Source organism: Dasypus novemcinctus, chromosome 24 (genome assembly GCF_030445035.2).
Source record: "Dasypus novemcinctus isolate mDasNov1 chromosome 24, mDasNov1.1.hap2, whole genome shotgun sequence".
NCBI lineage: Eukaryota > Metazoa > Chordata > Mammalia > Cingulata > Dasypodidae > Dasypus > Dasypus novemcinctus.
Window position 1 is genome coordinate 44,474,353 of NC_080696.1, and position 20,062 is coordinate 44,494,414.

General features: G+C 42.5%; 1 non-coding gene across 1 annotated transcript; it reads left to right on the forward strand.

Moving 5' to 3' along the window:
- The first annotated feature begins 15,449 nt into the window (after positions 1–15,449).
- Positions 15,450–15,585, forward strand: LOC111764624 (small Cajal body-specific RNA 21). The gene has a single exon (XR_002797196.1). It is a non-coding gene; the product is annotated as a small Cajal body-specific RNA 21 (non-coding RNA).
- The last annotated feature ends 4,477 nt before the right edge of the window (positions 15,586–20,062 follow it).

The following is a 20,062-nucleotide window of genomic DNA, read 5'->3' on the forward strand; positions in this document are numbered from 1 at the left end:
ATAGAGTGATGAAAAAGTTCTGGAACAAGATGGTGGTGATGGTTGCACAACATGTGAATACACTTAATGTCACTGATTTGTACACCTTAAAGCACTTATAGGGGGTCTGCGGAAGGGGCGGTAGGCACCATATCCTACCGCAAAGGTGACAAAAAGAAGCCCCTGAAGCAGCCTAAGAAGCAGGAGAAGAAAATGGATGAGGAAAACAAGGCTTTCAAGCAGAAACAAAAAGAAGAACAGAAAAAAAATTCAAGGAGCTGAAAGCGAAGGCTGTGGGGAAAGGCCCCCTGACCACCAGTGGAATTAAGAAATCTGTCAAAAAGTAAACTGCTCCTTGTTATGCCCAAGGTCATGATGACCCTTGCTTTCATTCCTGTTTAAACATCTGGATTCCCTACTATAACATCTTTTGTCACCTGTAGCTAGAATGAAGTTTTGTCTTGGAGCCTATTATACATTTAAGAATAAACTTTTGTAGAAAAACAAAAATGGTTATAGTGGTAAATCTTATTTTATGTGTATTTTACTACAATAAAAATATATATATGGGACAGTTATAGAACATGTACCAATATGTAATGATCTCTAAGATATATTGTTAAGTGAAAAAAAGAAGGTGCTGAAAATGTGTAGCTGTGCTGAGAATGGTAAGAAAAAAGAGATGGAGATATATGTACAAAAATGCTTTTCATGGATAGGTGTGTGATAAAGCAAATATAGCAAAATGTTGATCATTTAACCTAGATATTGGGTATATGGGTGTTTATTGCACAATTCTATTTTTCTGTATATTTGAATTTTTTCATAATAAAATGTTAAGGTAAAAAAAAAAAAGAATAAACAAACTTATTTCTCATTGAAAAAAAAAATGCTTTTCACATCTATTTTCCATATACTTGTGGGACTACGAAAAAGAAACTGGCTATATTGGTTGCCTATGGAGGGTGAACATAGAAAATTGGACTGAAGGATGAAAACAAGACTTACTTTTTAATGAATTCTCTTTTGAACTCCGGATTTTTTAACTTGTGTGTGCATTAACTCTTCAAAGAGAAACACTTCAAAAATATTTTTTTAATTTTAAAATGCCAAATTGCACTTAAAAGTATTTATCTTACAAAATTAACCAGAGATGATACTAATATATATGCTCTAAAATATTATTATAATACTATGTATGATAATGAAAAATGGAAACAACTTCTATGTCCATAATAAAAGATTGCTTTAAATGAATCCATACAGTAAACTATTTTGCAACCATTAAAAATCACATTCAAAAAGAATGACTTAGAACATGAAAAAATGATCATGATATATTGTTAAGTGAAAAAATATCCAGCACAAAATAATATATACAGGGTGATCCAGTTTTTTTCAAAGACATACATGCAGAGAGAGAAGTGTTTATGAGATTGGGAGGATATTCCACAAACAGTAGCAGCTGTGTTCTCTGGTTAGTGGATTTATAGGTAATTTGTATTCTCTTCTCTATATTTTCAAATGTGTTCCACATTTCCTATGGAGATATATTAATCTTATAATAAAAAAGTATTACATATTATATGGAAAGGAAGTAAATTCCCCTCCTAAGGTGTAAGTTCCCTAGGGGCTCAGAATCTGAATTTATCAAACAAAAAGGCTGGATTCTAGTGGGAGCTTATTTGGGGACCAGCCCAGTCTTGGATATTAAGACTCAGTCATCCCAGATGGAGGGCGAATCTCAGCCCAGAGATGGAAGGAAAGAAAAGGAGAGCAGAGCTTCTGGCTCCTTGACATCATCTGGAACTCTTCGCACCTGTTTTTGGCCAAATCCCATTACCTTTATTTCCAGCAAAAATCTCTACCAGCTCCCTGCAATCTGTCAAATGTTCAAAGCCTACTACCTCCGGGGTGCCCTCCCTGATACTACCTCTCTACCTTCTTAGGACATGCTGTTGACACCTCTTCTCCACCCCCTAATTGCTTACTGTTCTGTAGAAAATATTTAACATCACTAATACCAACTACCATTTATTCAGCACTTAATTTTGTACCACACTCTATACTAAACCTTTTACATCTATTAGCTCATTCAGCCATCACAACAACCCTGTGAGGAAGCAAGGAAAATGCCTGAGTAAAAGGTTGGAGGCTGGGCGGGGCTTTTGGAGGAAGTGAGAGGACAGCAAGGCTGGAGTACAACAGGCAAGGAGCAGAGTGAGGAAGATGCCCTGAAAGCCAAGGCAAGGAGTCTTGTCTTTATCATAAGAGTAAAGGGACTTATACACTGCCGGTAGGAATGCAAAATGGTGCAGCTGCTTTGGAAAATAGTCTGGCAGTTCCTCAAATGGTTAAACATAGCATTTCCATATGGCCCAGCAATTTCACTTCTGAGTATATACCCGAGAGAATTGAAAGCATGTCCACACCAAAATTTGTACACAAATATTCATAGCCACATTATTCATAATAGCCAAAAAGTGGAAACAACCCAAATGTCCATCAAATGATGAATGGATAAGCAAATATTGGTGTATACATACAATGGAATATTAGTCAACAATAAAAAGGAATGAAGGACTGATTACATGCCATGATATGGATGAAACTTGAAAACATTACGCCAGGTATAAGAAGCCTGACACAAAGCACCTCAAGTTGTATGATTCCATTGATATGAAATGTCCATCACAGGCAAATCTATAGAGACAGAAAATAGATTAGTGGTTGCCTAGGGCTGGGGTGATGAAGGGATTGGGGGGTGGGAGGTAGGGGTTAAGGCTAAAGTGTGAGGGGTTTCTTCTTGGGGTAATGAAAATATTCTAAAGTTTATTGTGATAATTGCACAACTCTATGCATATAGTAATAGCCATTGTATTTTCTACTTGAAGAGAATGATTGTATTATATATGAACTATGTCCCAATAAAGCTGATAAAAAGTAAACCAAACAAAAATAAGTAAAAAGACCCCATTTAATATCTTTAAGTAGAAAAATAACATTATTTCTTTTCTTTAAGGCACTCTGGCAGTTGTATGGAGAAAGGATGGAAAAAGGATGGAAGCAGGAAAACATGTTGTTATGATGTACAGACAAGAAGTGCTGGTGCCCTGGAGGGAGGCAGTGACAGTGGAAAAGGGGAGAAGATTTTGATGCCCCACCTTGTGGATCGGGCTTGTGGAGCTGGGGTGAATCTGCTTGGGACACAAGCCATGGAAGTCTGCACTGAGGAGTGGGTTATCTGAATACCTGAGCCAGAAGGGGTTTTTCTAAGAGTTATCAAAAAGGTGGCTCAATAAGGAAGTGAGGGGTCAGAGCTGGAAAGAAAGCTCAAACATTAGCTCCACAGTGCCTGGCAAGACCATAAACAGGTGGTGAGTCCTGAGGAGATCTGGTTGCAGTAGGAAGTGGAGTCCAAGGGGTTAGGATGAACAGTTCTCCCTAAGGCCAAAGACCTGTTGAGAGTGAGTGATACCCTATAAAGCCCCAAAGAACCATGCCCTCCACACAGTGGAAAAGTCTTTTCAAATTGGATTGTTTGGAGGGTAATCATCCCACCAAAAGTATTGGGGAAGCTAACCCCTTCTCATGGTGACAGCTCAACTGGGAGACACATGGAATACGGAGAGGGAAGGCAGGAGAGAGACCCCATTCTTGGGTGGAAGTAACTGGAGGCAGATCCTGCTCAGTATCGAATAGACGAGATAGGACTCCTTGGTTTGTCTGTCATTCAGAGGAGAAATAGCTGGAGTCACAGGAATAGTGAGAAAGGCTCTGCTACAAGAGGGAACAATGGGCAGTTGCAGCTGAGGAGCTGAGAAGTAGCTGTCGTTGGAGTGAAAAGCCCTGACACAAGGCAAAGACTGTTCCCATGCAATAGGTGGGGCAGCACGCCTACTGAGCAATGCCCATAGGCACTCATGAAGGCAAACAAAAGTCGGAGAAGTCCTGAAGCAGGACTGAGACTCTCCCTGTCCTCTACTCATCGTGAGTTCACTGGTTCCACGGCAAGGAGCAACTGAGCTATTCAACTAAAAACACTGTGTGTTTCCTAAAGTAGTAAAGGACTTAAAACCCAAGTTAACTGGTTGGTAAATTGCATGGATTAGTCCCAACATCCTAAATCCCTTTACTGTCCATCCAAAGTTCTGAATTAAACAACTCCTCTAGGCATTGCTATAAATGAACATTTCCCAATGTGTTTCTCCCCCTTGGAGCACTAGCTGTGTGGAATGTTCCTAGGTGTTCCAAGGAAAATAAAGCTCTGTGATTATATAAGTGAGGGATGTACTGGGCTAAATTAACAGGGTTTTGTTTTGTTGTTTTCTTAACTGCAGGACTGCTCAGCGCTTTTAACATACTAATGTGTATTGGGATCCCCACTTGTGGGACCATAGGATCCTTCATCCTAGAACACACTGTGGACTCTGGTCTGTTGCCCACTCTCTGGGGAGGTGGGCAGCCTCATGGGGTGGACCCCCCACTGACAGACTCTAGTGCCAGGTATGGACAGGGCACGTGGAAGGAGATGAAAGCAGAAATGGGCTCAAGTCAAACCGGAAGGGTCTTGGAGGTCAGGCCAAGGGATTTGATTCTTAACCAAAAGGAGCCAACAGAGAGTTTGAAAAAAATATATTATTAACCAGTTAGAATGGGTAATACAGGCACATGAAACACAAATCAAATGGGAAACCAAATAAATAGTGAACAAGAGCCTCCTTCCCTCTGTCCGCAGACCCCAGAACTCCTTTCCCTCTACAGAAACGAATATTATCATCCTCTCAGAGACACCCCTTGCATATACAAGCTAGATGTATTACGTGTATAGTATATCCTCTACAAAGAACCACAAATGGCTGCATTCCAATCACACTGTTCAGCACTTTGCTTTTTTCACTTAATATATCTTAGAGATTGTTTCATATCCTTACATAAAGAGCTGCTTCATTCTTCTTTAATAGCCATGAAGATTTCCATTGTATGGATGCATTGTAATTTATTTAAGCAGTCCCCACTTGATGGACATTCCGGCTGATTCCAATCTTATTGTAATGTTATTGTAAACTGTGCTGCAGTGAATAGCCTGTACATCCAACTTTGCATCTATATAGGCAAGTGCATCTGCGAACTACATTCTAGATCAGTAGACTGTATGGTCAGTGGTTATGTACGTGGAACATTTGACATAGGGAGTGCTAGATTGCCTTCCATGAGTCTGTGCCAGTTTACACTCCCACAAACCCCTGAGAAGACTGTCTTCTCCACACTGGTCAACACAGTATGTTTTCAAACATTTTGATCTTTGTCAGTCTTGCAGGTAAAAAAATGGCATCTCAGTGTAATTGCAATTTGCCATTCTTTTTTATTAAGACTAATGCTGGGCATGGTTTCGTATGTTTGAAGGCTATTTAAATTTCCTATTCTTTGAACTGCCTGTTCACATACTTTGCCCATTTTTTATTGGCTCATTGGCCTTTTTTCTTATTGGCTTATTAGAACACCAGTATGGTGGCTATAACTCTTGCCCATCGGTACATTTCCTCCTGCCCATCACCCATTCTCCAGAGGTCCCTTCCAGAGGATGCAGTGTGCAGATCCCGATGTCTCTTCTCTGCGATGAGGTGGCACTGGCCAGAAAATGGCGGAGGGCAGGAGAGTGAGGATACTGGTCAGCCTGTTCGTGGAGGCGTGAGTGGGCTAGAGCACTGAACACCTTGGTGGAGGAGCAGACCATCCCGGAAGCCTCTGCCTGGGGCAGGGCTACCTCTCCCGGCTCCCCACCAACTCTCTTGTTTACTCCCTGGTTCAATAATGCCCTCCCTCCCCACACCCCAGGAGTCCTCACTGCTCAGCTTCCCCTTTCCTAATATTAGCACAGGCACAGCCCTGCCCCCCTGTCACAGGCAGTGATTATATAGCAAATTAACCACAAGCTGTTCGGTTCTCGTCCGGTGGCAGTTGGGGAGATGCTACTCTGAGTAATGACTTGTGTAGTTGATGCTCTCATCTGTAATTTGCATGTGCAATAAATGCAGAAATAAAAACCCGATCCATATGAAAAAGGGACCAAGTAGAAGGGGCGGGGATGGGGGAAGAAATCATGAATTTTGTGGACTGCATCTTACAGTCTGGCTTCAATTTCCTCTTGAGTAATGCAGTCATTGCCTACATTTGATTGATGGTTGTGTTTGGCTAAAGGACAGAGGCAAGCAGGAGAGTCAGAGAAGGATCCTGGCTCTTCATAGTCTTCAAGATAGGGACAGTTACACTCTGAGTCTGTTTCCTCATCTATTAAATGGAGATAATAATATCCATTTTCAACCAGGTATTAAAGAGCCTGGATTCTGGAATGTGGAATATCCATAGCAAATGCTACTTTCTTCCTTCCCTGGAGGCTTCCTTCTCTCTTCTGTCCCTTACTTCCTCTCTTCACCCCTTCCTTCCTTCCCTCCTTCCCTCTTTCCTTCCTCCCTGCTTGTCTGCCCTCCTTCCTTCCCTCCTTTCTTTCGTCTGTCCCTCCTTCCGTCTCTCTTTGTCTCTCCCTCCCTCCCTCTGGCTCTCTTGCTTGCCTGCCTGCCTGCCTTCTTTTCTTCCATCATCATTTCATTCTCACTATGTTTGATGTAAAGGTATATATCAGAGAGGAGTTTTTCAAATTAAACTTTGTATTTTTTGAGGTAATTATAGATCCATACCCAGTTTCAAGAAATAATACAAAGAGCTTCCATTTACCCTTTATGCATACTCCCCCAATGGTAACATCTTTCAAAAGCATATCAACCAGCATATCAATGTTGGTTCAACCACAGGTCTTATTCAGATTTCCCCAGTTTTACTTATCCTCATGTGTGCATATATTTCATTCCATTTAGTTTTATCCCATATGTGAGTTCATGTATCTACCACCACCATCAAGAGACACAAAAGTTCCATCACCACATTGCCCTTTTTTTTAATAATTTCTAAAATATATTTAGATTTCATAAATGTTACATAAAAAATATTGGGGATTCCCATATGCCCTGCTCCCCACACTGCCCACACTTACCCCCATTAACAACATCCCTCATTATTGTGGAACATTCATTGCAATTGATGAACACATTTTGGAGCATTGCCACTAAGCATGGATTATAGTTTACACGGTAGTTTACACTCTCTCCCACTCAATTCTGTAGGTTATGGCAAGATACATAATGGCCTATATCTTCCGTTGTAATGTCATTCAGGACAATTCCCAAGTCCCTAAAATGCCCTGGTATTACACCTGTTTTCCCTTTCCCTGACCTCAGAACCTCCAGTGGCCACTGCCTTCATATCAATGACATAAGTTCTTCCATTGTTAGAATCACAATAACTCTATAGTCGAATACCAGTAAGTCCACTCTAGTCCACAGTTCATTCCCCAATCTTGAACATTCTGGGATGGTGATGCCCACTGCACCTCTAATTGCGAGAGGGCTTCAGTCCCATACAGCCAATGGATGGGACTCTCTTGCTTGCAGATGTAGGATCTCTCAGTTCCTTGGTATGGTGGGGTGTGGTGGTTGTCCATCACTACCTCCTTGTTAGTTGTCCTAAGTGAGTCCAATGAACTGGAGAGTAGGTGTGGCAACTCTGTTGATGCTCAGGGCCCAGTTGGCACATGGATAATCCAAAGAGCCAAGTCTCTTGGATGTACACCTACCAACTCCAGCACCAACTATAGGTTCAAATAGAAGGGACCTAAGAGCCATGTGAAGGGAAACCACAAGTGAGTCGAATTTGGTCACACTGGGGAGCACAAACCCCAAAGTAAGGCCCACTGGCAAGGCACCAAACTCGTGAGCTATCTGCCCTGACCATAGTGCCTGGGTATCTTCAGAGCCCTCAGGAGCCCTGCTGTTTGGGGTAGTGTCTAATTTGGCAGTCATAGAGATCGTGCTGAGACTTGCATAAGCATAACCTCTGGAATGGCCTCCTGACTCACTTTGAAGTCTCTTACCTTTTAATAACCACATCAGCTCCCTCCCACTCCCCCACCCCCCAGTCCCCAACCCCTGGCAACCATTAACCTAGTCTCCATTTCTAAAATTTTGTCTTTTAAAAATTGTTAAATACACAACTATGTCATTATACCAAATACTATTGATTTCACACTTTGGATAGATTGTATGTTTTATTAATATGTATTAACAAAATTGATTTTTTTTAAATTGTTATATAAAGGGAATCATACAGTTATGGAAAGTCTTCAGATTGGATTTTTATACTCAGAATAATTCCCTAGATATTCATCCAGGTTGTTGCATGTATAAATATTTTCTTTTTATTGCTGAGTAGTATTCCATGGTGGGATATACCATGATTTGCTTAACCATTCAACCAGGAAAGGATATCTGGGTTGTTTCCAGCATTTGCTTATTGCTTAAAAAACTGCTTTGAGCACTCATGTCCAGGTTGTCATGCAAACTTACTTATGTGTTAACATGTTTTCATTTCTCTGATATAAATGCCCAAAAGCGTAATTGCTGGACCATATAATAAATGTAGGTTTTGTTTTTGGAGGGAACTGCCAAACTGTTTTCCAAAATGGCGGTACCATTTTACATTCCCAACAGCAATGTATCAATGATCCAATTTCTCCACATTCTTGCTAGCATTTGGTATTATTATTTTTTTAACTTTTTATTTTGAAATAATTTCTAACTTAAAGGACAACTACAAAAATAATACAAACCCCACATAAAGAACTCCAACACCCACCCATAGGTACCCAGATCCACCAATCTTAACATTCTTCTGCCTTTATCAATCTGTCTATTATCTAGCTAGCTAGCTTCTGAACATTGAGAGCAGGATGCACACACCATACTCCTTGAACACATAATAGTTCTGTATAAATTTCCTACAAACAAGGATATTCACTTATGTAATCTTAAATGCAGTTACCAAGTTGATGTCAACATTGATAGAAGCTTAGATACACATTCCAATTTTTGTTTATGTATCAATAATGCCCTTTTGAGCCTTTTCCCCTCCATTCTTAGATCCCACCCAGTATCAGGTATTGCATTTAATTGTCATTATCTTTTTAGTTTCTCCATTTTTTTAAATTGTGGAAACATACAACATAAAGCTTCCCATCCTAACCCCTTCCAAGCATACTATTCAGTGAGATTAACCACATTCAAACATTGCAGTACCCTCACCACCATCCTTTACTAAAACTTTCCTTGCACCCCAAACAGAAACCCTACAGTCATTTTATATTAACTCCCCATTGCCCCTGCTCCCCCCACCAGCAACCTGTGCTCTACTTCCTGTCTTTATGAGTTTGCATATTCTCTGATATTTTCTTTGTGATTACCATAGGGCTTATATTTAACAGCCTAAAATCTATAACTACCTAGTTTGATTTGTTAGCTATTCCCCTCCACCACCTCTACCACCCATCTTTATGGAGTGGAGTTTCTGTCACAAATTACACATTAATAGATTATGAGTCCAAAATCACTGATTTATCACTATGTTTTGTGCATTTGCCTTTTAGATCTTATAGAAAGTAAAAAGTCGAGTTAAAAATCAAAAATACAATAGTCCTGGCATTTCCCTTTACCCATGTTATTATCTTTACCAGAGATCTTTATTTCTTCTTGTGAGTTTAGTCAATTGTCTATTGTCCTTTCCTTTTAACCTACAGAAGTCCCTTTAGCACTTCTTGTAGTGTTGATGAATTCCCTCAGCTTTTGTTTATCTAGAAATGTTTTAATCTCTCCCTCATTTTTAAAAGACAATTTTGCCAGATGTAGAATTCTTTGTTGGCAATTTTTTGTGTTCAGTACTTTAAATATATCTTCCCACTGCCTTCTTGCCTCCATGGCTCCTGATAAGAAATCAGCACCTAATCTTATTGAGGCTCCACATTGCTTTTCTCTTGTGGCTTTCGGAATTTTCTCTTTATCTTTGGCATTCAACAGTTTGATTAGAACACATCAGGGAATGGGTCTGTTTGGCTTTTTCTGGTTTGGAGTTTGTTGAGCATCTTGGATGGGTATATTCATGTCTTTCATTAAATTTGGTAAGTTTTCAGCCACTATTTCCTTGAATATTCTATCTGTTCCTTTATCTCTTCTTCTTCTGGGACTCTCACAATGTCTGATGGTGTCCCACGGGTTCCAAAGGCTGTGTTCACTTTTCTTCATTCTTTCCTCTTTCTGTTCCTCAGACTGAATCATTTCAATTGTCTTATCTAGAGTTAACTAGATAACTGCCAGCCCCAATCTGCTGTTTAACCCTTCTAAGGAATTTCTAATTTTTGTCACTTTGGTCTTCCATTCTGTTTAGGTCCTTTTCATAATTTCAATCTCTCTGCTGACATACTTTTATGATCATCTGTCATTTTCCTGATTTCCTTTAGTTCTTTGTCCATATTTTCTTTCAGCTCTTTGAATTTATTTAGGATCAGTTTTTTAAGTCTTTGTCAGGTATGACCAAAGCCTGATCCTCCTCACTGATGGTTTCTACTGCTTTAATCTTTTAAGATTGGGTCATTATTTCCTGGTTTTTGTGTATGGGTGTGTGTGTGTGTGTGTGTGTTGTAATCTTTTGTTGAAACCTGGATATTTTGATATTTTAATGCATTGCTGAAATTTAGATTCTGAGGCTTCCTTAAGCTTGTTTCCACTTAGTGTCATGACAGAGCTGTCTTTGACTACCAGGAGCTAACAAATAAAAGAAGGAAAAAAAGAAAATATCTTTCCCAGTCTTTGCAGATTTATCTGTGCAAATGCTCACCTTCAGGACTTGTCTATACACAGAGTTTAGAAAAATAGCTCTGGGTCAAAGCGTTTGGGCCTCTCTGGTCCTTTCTTTGCATGCATCTTATCTTGGGCATGTGTAGTTGACCCTAGGAATTCCCCCTTTCACAAGGACAGGAATGCCCCCTCTCCCCTGGAAAGTAGTTTCCTCTCTCCCTTGAGCACTGCACGCTATGTCCTATAGCCAGCTATCCCTTGCCATAGGCAGCACAACTGGCTTTCCCTCCACACAGTGTTCTGTGGGAGAGTTCTGTGAACTGCCTTCCAGCCTTCCATGCAAAGGGCAAGTTCTGAGACAGTGAATCCCTCAAGCACCACCAGACAGAATGGGCCAGACATACAAACTCCAAGTATATACACAGACTTACTCTGCTCCCTCCAGAACCAGGGCCAGAGATCTACACTGGGAGCACAGGCTGACTCCATGCTGAGCTGGTGAGGGGTGGGGAAGGCACCAGTCAGGGCTACAAAAGATCCTACCACTTTCAAGTAGACTTTTTCTTGATCCAGTACTTGCCCCATTTCTACAGTCCTTTAACTGTTTTCTGGATTTTTAAGGAAGATGTTTCTGCCAGTTCTTACTGTTTGTTCAAAGCTTCCATGGGAGAACAGAGCCCTGAAGATCCTCAATCCACCATCTTGATCAGTATAAACACTATTTCATATTTCAGCCATTCTGACAGGTTAGTAATGATATCTCATGGTGGTTTTAACTTGCATTTCCCAAATGATTCATGATGTTGAACATCTTTTCATGTGCTTATTCACTACCTGCATATCCTCTTCAGTGAAATGTTACTTCATGTCTTTTGCACATTTTTAAACAGGATTGTAATTTTTTTGCTGTTGAGGTTTTTGTTCTGAGCTGTCACTCTTCTTTTTAATAACACCTTCATTGGGATATAATTCACATGCTGTAAAGTTCACTTTTTTAAAGTATGCAAGTGAGTTTTAAATTCAGTAGTTTTTAGTTTATTCACAAAGCTCTGTATCAACCATCACTGTGTAATGCCAGAACATTTCTGTGTCTGGCTTCTTTCACTTCAAACAATTTTGACAAGGATTATCCATGTTGTAGCATATATCAGACCTTCATTCCTTTTTGTGGCTGAATAACACTCCATTGTGCGTATGTGCCACTTTTTGTTTATCTGTTAATTAGTGGATGGACATTTGAGTTGTTTCCACATTTTGACTATGTGAAAAAGGCTGCTATGGGCATTTGCATAAAAGTTTTGTATGAACCCATTCTCTTGTGTATGTACTTCGGAGTAGAATTGCTGGGTCTTATGGTAACTATATGTTTAACTTTTTGAGGAACTGTCAAAACACTTTCTAAAGCAGCTGTGCCATTTTATATTCCCACCAATAATGTGTGAGTGCTCCAATTCTTCCACATCTTTGTCAACACTTGTTTTGAATGAAGATGACTCAGTCTTTCCATCCAATTGCCCATAAGATCAGTTGAGGCTTGCACTGAAACTGTGTCACAGCCCTGTTTCTTTCTCCATCTACTTCCAATTCTTTTCCTTCCCTCTATTAATGTTGACCCCAAGAGCCTACCAAGTAGTTAGATCTTCCTGCTCCAGATGAGGTTGGAAGACTTCTGCTCTGCGAGCAGACCTGTTCCACTCCTGCCTTCTGTAGATATCCTTGCCACCATGCTCAACTCTCACATCCAGTAAAATGGGCATAATAATACTGTCTACCATCGGAGGTGGTTGAGGGGGCTAAATGAGACCCTATGTTAGCACCTAGCATAAGGCCCAGCTGCTGGTCTGCTCCCTACACCAATTAGCATTGGTGATTACCCTTAAGCCATAGGAAAGGGAGAAGACAATAAATGGTGCAAAGGCTGGGGAAGATGAGACTGCAAGACCAAACCGTGGATCATGGATGGCCTGGCTGGGCCAGAGAGGCCCCCGACCTCAGTCAGCAGGAAGGCGGGGCTGCCCACAGGTGAGCCAGAGCTGGGAAAAGGGCTTTGGCAACTAAGCCGCCACCCCCAGCATGACTCCCACATCAGATGTTGCTCCCACTGCAGAGAAGTCTTTCTGTGCAGCCCGCTAAGTTGTACCTGTCAAAAGGGGAAATATTGGAAGACATCCTTAGAGAGGTGACATTTCCTGGCCTATAAATATGCCCTCTACTCAGACAGATCCAGATGAACCTGAGAAAGCGTGCTCCATGCTCCCACACAGCATGTCTGAAGAGAGGGAGCAAGGCGGGACCCCCTGGGATGGGGTAGCTGGCCATGCATGCAGGTGCTCCTAAGGGGAGGCAGGCCCTCAGTTTTTCCAGGGGGACCTGGGGAACACTGAGGCCTGGGTCACTGGCTCTCAGGGGCCTGGATACCAATTCATTGTCCTACAGAAGGAGCTTAGGCTGTGGCTTCCTAGTGGAGGACTTGGGTATGCTGGCCTCTAGCTTGTAAGCCCCTTGGGTGAGGATGGGACCCTCAGCTTGAATTTGACCTTGAACTACCAAGTCCTAAGGACCTTCCAGGTGACAGAACCTCACTTAAATAGAATTCTCCCAACAACCCAGTGATCTGAAGTTTATGACCCCCAATTCACAGGTAAGGAAGAGGGGCTGAGAGAAATGAAATGACATCATCCATTCACTCATTCATCCATTCTTTTATTCAATCAGTTACTTCCGTATTGGTCACCTAATATGTGCAAGGAGTGCACCCCGTAAGGAGAGCCGGCCAATGCAAAAGAAAGTGCAGCCTGCTCAGGAATGGCGCCGCACACACGGAGAGCTGACACAACAACATGATGCAACAAAAAGAAACACAGATTCCCGTGCCGCTGACAACAACAGAAGGGGCAAAGAAGACACAGCAAATAGACACAGAGAACAGACAACCAGAGTGGGGGGGAGAAGGGGAGAGAAATAAATAAATCTTTAAATAAAAAAAAAAGATCCTCAATCCATGTAGAGTGTAACTCAAAATGGATCACTGATTGGACTTCATCAAAATTTAAAACTTTTCTGCTTCAAAGGATACTTTCAAGAAAATGAAAAGAAATCCCACAGAATGTGAGAAAATATTTGCAAATCATATATATGTTAGACCCTGGGGACAATGAATCCAGAATTTATAAAGGACTTTTGCAATTCAACAATAAAAAATAAATAACCCAATTTAAAAATGGGCAAAGGATTTAAGTAGACATTTCTCCAAAGAATATATACAATGGCCAATAAGCACATAAAAAGATGTTCAACATCATTAGTTATTAGGGAAATGCAAATCAAAACCACAGTGAGATACCATTTCATATCCACCAGAATGGCAATAATCAAAAAGATGGGCAATAGCAAGTGTTACTGAGGATGTAGAGAATTAGAACCCTCATACCTGCTGGAACAGCCACTTTGGAAAAGAGTTTGGCAACTCCTCAAAAAGTTAAACATACAGTAACCATAAAACCCAGCCATTCCACTCCTAGGTATATATACAAAAGAATTGAAAACATATGTCCTCACAAAAATTTATACTCAAATGTTCATAGCAGCATTAATCATAAAAGTCAAAATGTGGAAACAACCCAAATATCTATCCACTAATGAATGGATAAACAAAATGTAGCATATACATACAATAGAATATGATTCAGGCATAAAGAAGAATGAAATATTGATACATACCACAACACAGACAAATCTTGAAAACATTATGTGAAATGAAAGAGTCAGACACAAAAGGCCACATATTGAATGATTCCTTTTATATGAGATGTCCAGGTTAGGAAAACCCATAGAGACAGAAACGGCCTGTGAAAGGGGAATGGGGAGTGACTGCTAATGGACACAAGGTTTCTTTTTAGTGTGATGAAAAATTCTGGAATTAGATAGTGGTGATGATTATCTAACCTAAGGAGTATACTCACAACCACTAAACTATACACTTTAGATAGGTAAATTGTGTTGTCTCAATAAAGTTATCTGCCCCTGAAAAGGACCACAAGCCTAAACATAAAACCTAAAACTATAAAAATTCCAGAAGAAAATATTGGAAAAAATCTTTGTAATTTGAATTGTTAGGTAAAAATTTCTTAGGTATGACACCAAAAGTACAATTCATAAACAAAAACCAATTGTTATATTTGATTTCATCAACATTAAGAATTTAGGTTGGGAAACGGACTTGGCCCAGTGGTTAGGGCGTCCATCTACCACATGAGAGGTCCGCGGTTCAAACCCCGGGCCTCCTTGACCCATGTGGAGCTGGCCATGTGCAGCGCTGATGCGCAGAAGGAGTGCCCTGCCACGCAGGGGTGTCCCCCGCATAGGGGAGCCCCACGCACAAGGAGTGCACCTGTAAGGAGAGCCGCCCAGTGCGAAAGAAAGTGCAGCCTGCCCAGGAATGGCGCCGCCCACACTTCCCGTGCCGCTGACAACAACAGAAGCGGACAAAGAAACAAGACACAGCAAATAGACACAGAGAACAGACAATGGCGGGGCGGGGGAGATTAAATAAATAAATAAATCTTTTTTTAAAAAAAAAAGAACTTATGTTCTTTGAAAGACACCATTAAGAAAAGGAAGACAGGCCACAGACTAGGAAAAAGTATTTACAAATCACATTTTTGATAAAGGATTATATTTCAAATACATAAATACTATCAAAACTCAAGAATAAGAGAACAACCCCCACCTTGGTTTCCTGTGAGGTGGATGCAGCCTACTCCATCTCCCTTCAGAGGAGCCCAGAGTAGAGGGGCTGGACCTCCTTCCCACGGGAGAGGCATTTGAGAAAAGAGCCTCACCTGCCCAGGAGTGGCGCTGCACACACGGAGAGCTGACGCAGCAAGACCATGCAACAAAAAGACAGAGATTCCAAGTGCCACTGACAAGAATGCAAGCGGACACAGAAGAACACACAGTGAATGGACACAGAGAGCAGACAACTGGGGGCAGAGGGAAGGGGAGAGAAATAAATTAAAAATAAATCTTAAAAAAAAAGATATAGAGATGGCAAATAAACAAATGAAACATCACTCATTAGGGAAATGCAAATTAAAACCACAATGAAAAGCCATTAAATACCTATTAGGGGAAGTGGATTTGGCCCAACAGATAGGGCATCCACCTACCACATGGAGGTCCAAGGTTCAAACCCAGGGCCTCTTGACCTGTGTAATGAGCTGGCCCACACGCAGTGCTGATGCACACAAGGAGTGCCATGCCACACAGGGGTGTCCCCCACATAGGGGAGTCCCACGCGCAAGGAGTGAGCCCCATAAGGAGAGCCGCCCAGCATGAAAAAAGTGCAGCCTGCCCAGGAATGGTTCCGCACACACTGACGCAGCAAGATGACGCAACAAGAGACACGGATTCCGGGTGCCACTGACAAGAATACAGGTGGACACAGAAGAACATGCAGCAAATGGACACAAAGAGCAGACAACTGGGGAGCAGGGGAGGGGGTGAGGAAAGAGAGAGAAATAAATAAAAAATAAAAAATAAATTAAAAAAAAAACCTATTAGGGGAAGTGGATGTGGCTCAAGTGATTGTGTTCCCATCTACCATACAGGAGGTCCAGGGTTTGATTCCCAGGGCCTCCTGGTGAAGGGAAGCTGGCCTATGCAGCAAGTTGGCCTGAGTGAAGAGCCGGCCCCTGTGGAGTGCTGGTCTACATGGAGTGCCGACCCATGCAGAGGGCTGGCTCAGCAAGGTGATGCAACAAAAGGAGACACAAAGGAGAGACAGTAAGAGACTCAGCAGACCAGGGAGCTGAGGTGCCACAAGAGATTAAGGACCTCTCTCCCACTCTAATGGGTTCCCAGTGCCACTTAAAGAGGAGACCAGCAGACACAGAAGAACACACAGCATATGGACACAGAAAGGAGACAATGAACACAAAAACAATGGGGGTGGAGTGAAATAAATAAATACATCTACTTTTTTCAAATTCCTATTAGAGTGGCTAAAACTAAATACCATTCCAGGGAAGCGGACTTGGCCCAATGGATAGGGCATCTGCCTACCACATGGGAGGTCCGTGGTTCAAACCCCGGGCCTCCTTGACCCGTGTGGAGCTGGCCCATGCGCAGTGCTGATGCACACAAGGAGTGCCCTGCCACGCAGTGGTGTCCCCCACATAGGGGAGCCCCATGCGCAAGGAGTGCGCCCTGTAAGGAGAGCCGCCCAGCATGAAAGAAAGTGCAGCCTGCCCGAGAATGGCACCGCACACATGGAGAGCTGACACAGCAAGATGACGCACCAAAAAGAAACACAGATTCCCGGTGCCGCTGGTAAGGATAGAAGCAGTCACAGAAGAACACACAGCGAATGGACACAGAGAGCAAACAACTGGGGAGGGGGGGGAGAAAAATAAAATAAATAAATAAATAAATAAATACCATTCCAAGTGTTGCCATAGAAAATGGAACTGTCATACAATCCTGGTAGGAGTGTAAAAGGGTATAACCACTTTGAGAAAAGCTTGACAATTTCTTAAAGTTAAGCATAAACTAGGATGTGATCTAGTCACTCTACTACTTGGTATTTTACCAAGAAAAAGAAAAGCACATGCCCATATAAAAACTTGTACACAGATCTTTTAAGCAGCTTTATTTGAAATAGCCAAAAACTGGAAACAACTCAAATGTCCATCAACAGGTAAATGGGTAAATAAATTGTGCTATATCCATACAATGGAATACTAATCAGCAATAAAAAGAAATGAGCTATTAATACATGCAACAACATGTATGAATTTCAAAATAACTATGCTGAGTGAAAGAGGTCAGACCCAAAACAAAAGAGTACATATTATATGATCCCACTTATAAAAAATTCTAGAGAAAGCAAACTAAACTATAGGGACAGCAGATCAGTGGTTGCCTGGGGATAGGGGCAAGGGAGAGGAGGACTGGGGCAAGAGGGTGGGATTACAAAGGGGCAGGAGGAAATTCTGAGTGTGATAGATAGGTTCATCATCTTAATTATGGTGATGATTTCCCAGATGCATACGTATATCAAATTTTTCAAATTGTACACTTTGTGTGCAGTTTATTATACGCAACTTTTCCTCAATAGAGCTGTAAAAAAAATTAACAGTGGAAGTAGATGTGGCTCAACCAATTCAGCACCCACCTACCACATGGGAGGTCCTGGTTCAGGTCCCAGTGCCTCTTAAAGAAGACGAGCAGACACCACACTCACCGCAACAAGCAGACGCCTGAACAAGCAGACTCCTGGACAAGCAGAAGTCACAAGCCAGCAGACGTTGCAGCCTGCGGGAAGCAGATGTGGCTCAGGCCGTTGGGCACTCACCTCCCATGTGGAAGGTCCCAGGTTTGGTTCCCAGTGCCTCCTAGAGAAGGCAAGCAAACAATGAGCAGACAGATGAGAGAATCATCTGGGGGTGGGAAGAATAAATAAAAATAAATAAATAATCAACAGTACTTATTGATGGATTGGATATGACAGGTGAGAGGGAGAGGCGTTTCAGGAGTGACTCCCAGATTTCTGGTGCAAGTCACTGATTGATGGACATAGAAATACTCAAGAAGGAAGAAGGTTAGAGACCATGGGCAGTTTTTTGATATGTGGAATTTAACAGACAGGTGGAAATGTGGAGAAGATGGTTGCATGCATGAGTTCTGTAATTCAAAAGAGAGGTCAAGGCTTGAGAAGGCAAGAAGGTGCTCCAAGCATGGAGAACGGTAAGTCAAGGCATGAGGGGCAGCAGGGAGCTCATTCAGGGAAAAAGGAGAAGAGAATGGTCTGGAACCAAGACAAATTTCCCTGGTAGGAAAGCAGGTTGAAGAGAGGACCATGACCATGGCAGATGATGGAGGGACGAGGGGCTGGAAAGCAGATGTAGCAGCAGGTAGCTAGAGGGAGGTGGCATCTGCAGAGTGGAGAGGAGGAGCAAGGCTGAAGATCCCTGAGGGTGGGTGAGCTGAGAGTAGGGTAGCATTGAGAAGGCAGACAAAGGCAGGAGGATAACAAAAATGGGAAGCCCTAGAAAGTGATTTGGAGGTTGGGGCAGGGAAAATAAAGGCGTTTCCTGTGGAAGGCATTCCACAGGCAGGTGGATCCCTGGATTGAAATGCACAGGAGAGATGTGGGCTGGAGAGAGGGATTTAGAAGCTTCCCTGGGAGTGAGTACATTGTCCCTGGGGGAATGTAGAGAGACGGGGGGAAGAGAAGACCTCAGAGAGAGCTGAGAGAGAGGAAGTGAGGATGGAGACAGGGCCCAGGAAAAGAAGGTCTTTCAGTAGCATCTCTGGCCAAGGATCCAGAGCAGGGGTCTGCCCCAGCCTGGCCACCAGAACTGAAGTGGGAGATGTCAGCCTTGGAAGGGCACAGAAGGAAGAGGACGCCCTGCTCCTTGCCAGGACCTGGCACTTGCCTCTCCTCCTTGAATGCTCACAACCCCATGTGAGGTCAGTGTAATTATCCCCATTGGACAGACAAGAAAGCTGAGGATCAGGAAAGTTAGGGGAACTTTTCCCAAGGTCACAGAGCTTGGACCTAAGCCCCATCTGGAGGCACAAGTTCTCTTTTGGGGCACCAAAGCACCAGGTTAGAACCCGCATGACCTCCAGGGTTGCTGCATGCAAGCACATCAGAGGCAGTTAGCATGAAGGAGTGAGCGCAGCTAATTGCCTGTACAAATTAACTCTAATGTGCTCGGCATCGACATACTTATCTTTCTTTAATTACATTAATCAATTAATGAAGAAGATGGCTTCCCCTTATTATGATTTCCAAGGTCCATGTGTTCTTGAGTGTCAGCTGGAGCTCGGGGTTTCCTCTCTGCCACCGTCTTGAACAGGGAACAAAGTGGGCATCAGTAGAAATTGACCCCTATGCCTTCTCCACCCTAAAGCTGAGCTCCAGGAGAGGAGAGGCAAGGCAAAGAAGGGACAGCCCCCAAAAGAAGTAACTAGTAGAAGAAAAGGTCCAAACTCCTAAGCCTGCCATTTAAGGCCCCTCTCCAGCTTCATCATTCACTGCTCCCCTGACCCAGGTTTATCAGCCTGGACTGACTGATATTCTCTGAGTTACACATGCAAGCTTCAGCCCGCACACCCACATCACATCCACGCCACTGTCTCCACCAGGAGGGCCAGCCCTGTCAGTCAGGGGCCAAGGGCAGGCCAGTGGTTTCCAACTGCCTCTTCTCCAGCACTCTAGAGAAGGCCTATCCTGGCAACTTGCCCACAATAGTCTCTTTCAGTCATTCATTTTTGATTCAACAAATATTTACAATCCTTGTCCTTGTGTAGCTTCCAGCCCTTTGGGACAGACGGAC